This window comes from Hordeum vulgare, chromosome 4H (genome assembly GCF_904849725.1).
Source record: "Hordeum vulgare subsp. vulgare chromosome 4H, MorexV3_pseudomolecules_assembly, whole genome shotgun sequence".
Classification (NCBI taxonomy): Eukaryota; Viridiplantae; Streptophyta; class Magnoliopsida; order Poales; family Poaceae; genus Hordeum; species Hordeum vulgare.
In genome coordinates, this window is record NC_058521.1 from 140,979,959 (window position 1) to 140,988,751 (window position 8,793).

The following is an 8,793-nucleotide window of genomic DNA, read 5'->3' on the forward strand; positions in this document are numbered from 1 at the left end:
CACTATTATTTTTGGTTACTCATCAGCTCATGGTTTTCTCATCGTGTAGAATAGGAGAGTAATTGTCTCATAACAACTATGTTTTCTCTACCTGAGAAAAAATGCGGACTTAGAGAAATTTTTTTCCTGTCGACATTTGTGATTTATATGTGTTACATGAATTATGAAAAGCTACATCTAATTAATGACCCATTACGACATTGTAAAGATTTCAATCTTGTAGTTTTTATATGGTGTCTTGAGGTTTCCTAAATTTTCGTTATGTTTCTAAAAAAATTCCTGCACCTACAAATATAATTTATAACAATCTAGACATGCATTGCACCTTGTAAGCTTTTGCCACGTTAAGAATTGCGTAAACACATAAGAAATACTAGGATAATTAGTTGTGTCTTCACAATAGTGTGCGGGTTAAACTGTAGCATATCTTAAAGCTCATTTAAATTACAGTTTATTTCTAAAATAATAGTACCATTGAAGTATCTTTCTGAACATGTTAATTCTCACAGCAACGGTAATATTAGTTGAAACGTGCGTTGCACGTGCAGCTTACTAGTTCCCTGGAAAAACAAGTTAGACGTCCTCTAACTTGTTGTTTGCAAGTTTTACGTGGCTGCTATGGCTATCTAGTATGATCGCATCTTACTTACGCAAAGCCACAACGGTGATATGCAAGTTGCTATTTAACCTTCTCCAAGAACCGCCTCGGTCAAATCCGACTCAACTAAAGATGGAGAAACATACACCCGCCAGTCATCTTTATGCAACAAGTTGCATGTTAGACGATGAAACCGGTCTCTCGTAAGCGTATGAGTAATGTTGGTTCGGGTCGCTTTAATCCAACAATACCACCGAATCAAGAAAAGACTGAGGGAAGCAAATTTAACATCAACGCCCACAAACTCTTTTGTGTTCTACTCGAGATATCATCTACACATAGACCTAGCTCTGATACCACTTTCTGGGAACGTTGCATGGGACACAAAAAAATTCCTACGCACACGAGAGGGGAGAGTGAATCTACATACCCTTGTAGATAGCTAAGCGGAAGCGTATATAACGCGTTTGATGTAGTGGACCATCTTCGCGATCGAAATCGCAGCTCGTCCCGGGATCTCATCACGATCCGTCCCATGATCCCATCACGATCCGTCCCACGATCCCATCCCGATCTAGTGCCGAATGGACGGCACCTCCGCCTTCATCACACGTACAACTCGATGAAGATCCCGACCTTCTTGATCCAGCAAGAGGGTCGGAGAGGTAGATGAGTTCTCCAACACGACTGTGTGGTGGCGGTGCTTGTGGAGCTGATGTGGCAGAGCTTCCTTAAGCTATACCGAACAGATCTAGAGGAGAACAAATCTAGAGGAACAAGAGGGAAGCACGTGGCAATTAGGGTTAGGGTATGCACTCAAAATCCCTCAATATATATAGGAGGAAGGGGAGAGGAGGTAGCCTTGGCCCCTACTCCAAGCAGGTTCGGCCGAACCAAACAAGCGACGAATCCACCTCCCACAAGGGAGGTGGAATCCTATTAGGACTCCTTCCTAATTTGGAAACTCTTTCCACCTTTTGGCTTTTTGCCTTATCCCTCCACTGCAGCCACATGAGCCCTTCGGGGAGGCTTCGGCCATCCCACAAGGGGATGGTCTGCCTCCTGTCACAACCCATTAAGCCCTTGGGTCGTCACACCCATCCCGGTGGTCCCCCGGTACCTTCACAGCACTCCCGGTACACTACCGATGAGCCCGAAACTTTTCCGGAGACCAAAACAGGACTTCCTATATATCAATCTTTACCTCCGGACCATTTTGGAGCTCCTCGTGACGTCCGGGATCTCATCCGGGACTCCGAACAACGTTCGGTTACCAACACACATAACTCAATAATACGGAAACATCACCGAATCTTTAGTGTGCAGAACTTGCGGGTTCGAGAACTATGTAGACATGACCTGAGACGTTCTCCAGCAATAACCAATAGCGGGACCTGGATGCCTATATTGGCTCCTACATATTCTACGAAGATCTTTATCGGTTGAACCTCTATGTCAAGGATTCAGTTAATCCCGTATGATGTTCCCTTTGTCCTTCGGTATGTTACTTGCCAGAGATTCGATCATTGGTATCTCTATACCTAGTTCAATCTCTTTACTGGCGAGTCTCTTTACTCGTAGGTAATACAAGATCCCGTGACTAACTCCTTAGTTACTTTGCTTACAAGGCTTGTTGCGATGTTGTATTACCGAGTGGGCCCCGAGATACCTCTCCGTCATATGGAGTGACAAATCCCACTCTTGATTCACACCAACCCAAAAGACAACTTCGGATATACCTGTAGAGCACCTTTATAGTCACCCAGTTACGTTGTGACGTTTGATACACACAAGCTATTCCTCCGGTGTCCGGGAGTTGCATGATCTCATGCTCATAGGAACAGATCCATTGACATGCAGGAAACAACAACAATAAACTGACACGATCATATGCTACGTTTATAGTTTGGGTCTTGTCCATCACATCATTATCCTAATGATGTGATCCTGTTATCAAGTGACAACACTCGTCTATGGCCAGGAAACGTTGACCATCTTTGATCAATGAGCTAGTCAACTAGAGGCTCACTAGGGACAGTGTGTTGTCTATGTATCCTCACATGTATTTGAGTTTCTAATCAATACAATTCTAGCATGGATAATAAACTATTATCATGAACAAGGAAATGTAATAATAACCAATTTATTATTGCCTCTAGGACATATTTCCAACAATATGAACTTCATTTTCCACACGAGGATGAGCATGTGGAAGACTTTGGTTCTGCTACACATCATTGTCTTCATCAACTGCATTATATTCAGGAGCAACATTGTCTTCATGATGAGGTGGTGGAGGAATGATGACTTCCTCAACAATTGGTTCCTCTAGTATGATTTCACCAGTACCCATCAGCCGAATAGCTTCAACAGATGGAAGTTCATCTAGCACAGGAGGTAGGTGCTCTCTTTGCGATCCATTAGTTTCATCAAACCGCACATCTACAGTTTGAACAATTGTATTGTGAAAAATGTTGGAGACTCTGTAGGTGTGCCCATTCCATAACCGAGCATAAAACCCTCATGTGCTTTCGGTGCAAAGTTTTATGTGTGGTGTGGATCTCTAATCCAACATCTTGCACCAAAGACTTTGAGATAGCTTACGTTGCGTAACTTAGCAGCCAGTAGCTCATATGAGGTTTTCGTTAAGAATTTATGAAGATATACCCTATTGATGATGTGGCATGCAGTGTTAATGGCTTTTGGTTAGAATTTTCTTGGCGTCTTGTATTCATCAAGCATTGTACAAGCCATCTCAATAAGTGTCATGTTCTTGCACTCCACAACTTCATTCTGTTGTGGTGTGTATGGAGCATAGAACTCGTGAGTGATACCAAGATAATCAAGCAAGGTATCCAGGCCCATGTTCTTGAATTATGTTCCATTGTCACCCCTGATATGCTTGGTCTTAATGCTATAGTTGGTCATGCACCTGTTTGCAACTCGCCTAAAGACATCCTGCACTTAAGTGTTATAAAGTAAGATGTGGACCAAGGTATATATAGAGTAATCATCAACAATTACGAAGCCATATAGATTTGAAGTGCTAGAGAACGTGGAATAGTGAGTAGATCTGAATAATTCCATGTGGCATAGCTCGAAGGGATTGGAAGACTTCATGATTCTATTTGAGGGATGTTTAGCCCTTGTCATATTTCCGACTTTGTAGGCACCACTGATACGTCTCCAATGTATCTATAATTTTTTATTGTTCCATGCTGATATGTTATCATTCTAGAATACTTTTTGGGTATTTATTTACCAATTTATTTATTTTTAGCACTAACATATTGATACGTCTCAAACGTATCTATAATTTTTGATGGTTTCATGATGTTATCTTGTCAACTTTGGATGTTTTATATACCTTTTATATCTTTTTTGGGACTAACTTATTTATTCAGAGCCAAGTGCCAGTTCCTGTTTTTTCTGTGTTTTTGACTCTTTTCAGATCTGATTTTGGAACGGAGTCCAAATGGAATAAAATCCCCGAAATGATTTTTTCCAGAACAGAAGAAGATCGGGGGACTTGAGGGCCAAGGCAGGAGGCCCACAGGGAGCCCACAAGCCCTGTAGCCGCGGCCAAGGGGGCCGCGGCTACCAGGCTTGTGGCCTCCCTGGAGCTCCCCTGCCCTAGCTCTTTGGCCTATATATTCCCTAAAATCCCAGAAAAAATAAGGGCGTCCATGAAACCACTTTTCCGCCGCCATAACCTTCCGTTTCCGCGAGATCTCATCTGGAGACCCTTCCCGGTGTCCTGCCGGAGGGGGCTTTGGAGCTGGAGGGCTTCTACATCAACATCATTGCCTCTCCGATGACTCGTGAGTAGTCCACTTCAGACCTACGGGTCCGTTGTTAGTAGCTAGATGCCTTGTTCTCTCTCTTGGATCTTCAATACAAAGTTCTCCATGATCTTCATGTAGATCTATCCGATGTAATCCTCTTTGACGATGTGTTTGTCGAGATCCGATGAATTGTGGATTTGTGATCAGATTATCTATGAATTATATTTGAGTCTTTGCTGATTTCTTATATGCATGATTTGATATCCTTGTAAGTCTCTCCGAGTCTTGGGTTTTGTTTGGCCAACTAGATCTATGATTCTTGCAATGGGAGAAGTGCTTGGTTTTGGGTTCATACCGTGCGGTGACCTTTCCCAGTGACAGAAGGGGCAGCAAGGCACGCATCGTGTTGTTGCCATCAAGGGTAACAAGATGGGGTTTCATCATAGATTTGAGATTGTCCATCTACATCATGTCATCTTGCTTAAGGCGTTACTCTGTTCTTATGAACTCAATACACTAGATGCATGCAAGATAGCGGTCGACGTCTGGAGTAATAGTAGTAGATGCACAAAGTATCGGTCTACTTGTTTCGGACGTGATGCCTATATGTATGATCATTGCCATAGATAGCGTCATGACTTTGCACGGTTCTATCAATTGCTCGAGAGTAATTCGTTCACCCACCGTCTACTTGCTTTCATGAGAGAAGCCACTAGTGAACACTACGGCCCCCGGGTCTACTCACAATTATCATCTCAGCTTTTACTTTTACTTTGCTTTGTTTACTTTTTGCTTTCAGTTCTCACTTTGCAAACAATCTATAAGGGATTGATAACCCCTTCATAGCGTTGGGTGCAAGCTCTTTGTGTTTGTGCAGGTACTTGTGACTTGATGCAATCCTCCTACTGGATTGATACCTTGGTTCTCAGACTGAGGGAAATACTTACCGCCACTGTGCTACATCATCTTTCCTCTTCAAGGGAACACCAACGCAAGGCTCCAAGGCCGCGGGGGAATCCTTTGCATATTTGCCAAGGAAATCCCTATAGGCGTAGCCAGCAGTAGAAGGATTTCTGGCGCCGTTGCCGGGGAGGATCGTTTGCCGAGGAGTATCAAGACAAGAATAATCTCCCGTCAACACGCCGATTTCTGGTGCCGTTGCCGGCGAGAGATCAAGTCAAGATCTATCCAAGTAAGTGTGGCAAACTCATCTCTTGCATTTACTTTGTTTGCTAGTTGCCTCTCGTTTTACTCTCCCCCACTTCACCAATTTTCCTTTTTCGTTTACCTTTTTCGTTTGCTTTTTTCGTTTGCCCTTTTCTTTCGCTTGCCTTTTCTTTGCTTGTGTGCTATGTGCCTTCAATATGCTTGCATCTTCGCTTGCTGAAAATCTAGTGATATGGATCCTCATCCACTTGCTAATATCTTTAAGAGATCCAATTATGTTGATCCAATTGCTAGTGAGTTGAGTGGACTTGACTATCTTTATGGAGTTTTGCTTGAGATGCGTGAATCTGAAAATCGTGATGAGGAAATTTATGAAGTGATTCACGAGGGCTCCTTGAATGAAAAGCATGATTGTAATGATTTCATTAGAAATTCTATTAATGGCAATCATGCTAAAAATATGCAAAACCCTAAGCTTGGGGATGCTAGTTTTGCTATGTCCACTACTTGTTGCAATGATATTTGCAATAATATTGAAAGTGGGTTTGGAGAAGTCATGACTTTAGTTGATGATAATCCCACCATTTTTGAAGAGCGTCAATTTTGCATGCATGTGGATCATGAAAATAATATCCTATGGGATAGCTATATTGTTGAATTTGAATATGATCCCACATGTAATTGCTATGAGAGAGGAAAATATTATGGTAGAAACTTTCATGTTACCAAATTACCTCTCGTTATGTTGAGATTGCTATTGTCTCTTTCTTCTTCCTTGCATTTGGTAACTATTGGTTGTCTTGCCAATTTGTTTCCCTATAAAATGTCTATGCATAGGAAGTATGTTAGACTTAGATGTGATTTTCACATGCTTTATGATGCTCTCGTTGTGCTTCAATTCTTATCTTTTGTGTGAGCATCATTGAATTATCAATGCCTAGCTAAGGGCGTTAAACAATAACGCTTGTTGGGAGGCAACACAACGAATCTATCCTTTTTCTTTCTATTTTGTGTTTTCTACACTTTCATAATTCTGTTATGATTGTGTTTTTTGTGTTTCTTTTGCGTTTGTGCCAAGTAAAACCGTTATGATTAGTCTTGGGGATGATCGTTTGGTCATGCTGGAAAAGACAGAAACTTTCTGCTCACGAAAAGATTTTTTTTTTCTGTGAGAGATTTTGAGTTGATTCTTTTTTCTGCTGATTTCTACGCAAATTCTTCAGACTATAGTAATTTTTCAGAACTTTTGATGTACCAGAAGTATACGAAGTATACAGATTGCTACAGACTGGTCTACTGTTAACAGATTCTGTTTTTGTTGAGTTGGTTGCTTATTTTGATGAAACTATGGATAGTATCGGGGGGTATTAGCCATGGAAGATTGAAAATACAGTAATCCAACATCAACATGAGTAGAATTTAAGTTTGCTATAGTACCGAAGGAAGTGGTGGTTTGCTTTCTTATACTAATGTTATCACGAGTTTCTGTTTAAGTTTCGTGTTGTGAAGTTTTCAAGTTTTGGGTGAAGTTCTTATGGACAAAGAGATAAAGAGTGGGAAGAGCTCAAGCTTGGGGATGCCCAAGGCACCCCAAGTTGATTCAAGGATGCCGAAACCTAAGCTTGGGGATGCCCCGGGAAGGCATCCCCTCTTTCGTCTTCAATCCATCGGTAACGTTACTTGGGGCTATATTTTTATGCACCACATGTTATGTGTTTTGCTTGGAGCGTCTTGTATCGTAGGAGTCTTTTATTTTTGTTGTGTCACAATCTTCCTTGCTGCACACCTAGAGAGATAGACATGCACTCACCGTGATTTTGTCGAGCTTCACTTATATCCTTTGGTTAGACAATTCAGCTCACATGTGTTTCACTTATATCTTTCTAGCTAGTTGATTTTGCTCTATGTGTTTCACTTCTATCTTTTAGAGCACGGAAGTGCGTGGCGTGGTAGTTGATCTATGCTATGAAAGTAGTCTCAAAAGGGGTAGTTATCCAAAGGGATATGAAAACTTCCACCTTCATGTGCATTGAGTAGTTAGAGAAGTTTGATTCATCTCAATTAGTTTTGAGTTGTGGTTGTGATAATATTGAAGTTATAACAGTAAGGTGTTGTGGATCTAGAAATACTTGTGTTTAAGTTAGTGATTCCCGTAGCATGCACGCATGGTGAACCACTATGTGATGAAGTCTGAGCATGATTAGTTTATTGATTGTCATCCTTTGTGTAGCGGTCGGGATCGCGTGATGGTTTATACCTACCAACCCTTCCCCTAGGAGTATGCGTTGAATGCTTTGTTTCGATTACTAGTAAAACTTTTGCAACAAGTATATGAGTTCTTCATGACTAATGTTGAGTCCATGGTTTAGATGCACTTTCACCTTCCACCATCACTATCTTCTTTAGTGTCGTGCAACTTTCGCCGGTGCATAAAACCACCATTAGCCTCCCTCAAAACAGCCACCATACCTACCTACTATGGCTTTTTCAAAGCCACTCTGAGATATATTGCCATGCAACTACCACCATGACATGTGCCACCACTTCTACATTGCCATTGCATGATCATAAGATAACTAGCATGATGTTTCCATTGATGTCTATGCCATGCTAGATCATTGTCACGGTACACTAGCGAAGGCGTTTCATATAGAGTCATCATTGCTCTAAGTTTTGAGTTGTAAGTGTGATGGTCATCAATGATGGAGCATTGTCCCATGTGAGGAAATAAAAGAGGCCAGCGAAGCCCATTTACAAAAAGAGGCCAAAGATGCCCAAAAAAAAGAGGCCAAAGAGCCCACCAAAAAAATGAGAGAAAAAGAGAGAAGGGACAATGATACTATCTCCTTTCCACACTTGTGCTTCATATTAAGCACCATGGTCTTCATGGTTGAGAGTCTCTCGTTTTGTCACCACCATATAGCTAGTGGGAAATTTTCATTATATAACTTGGCTTGTATATTCCAATGACGGGCTTCCTCAAAATCGCCTTAGGTCTTCGTGAGCAAGCAAGTTGGATGCACACCCACTAGTTTTCTTTAAGAGTTTTCACATACTCTTAGCTCTAGTGCATCATTTGTATGGCAATCCCTACTCATTCACATTGATATCTATTGATGAACATCTCCATAGCTCATTGATTTGCCTAGTCAATGTGACCATCTTCTCCTTGTTTGCCTTGCAACCTCCACCACACTCCATTCCACTTATAGTGCTAAAACCATGGCTCACGCTCATGTATTG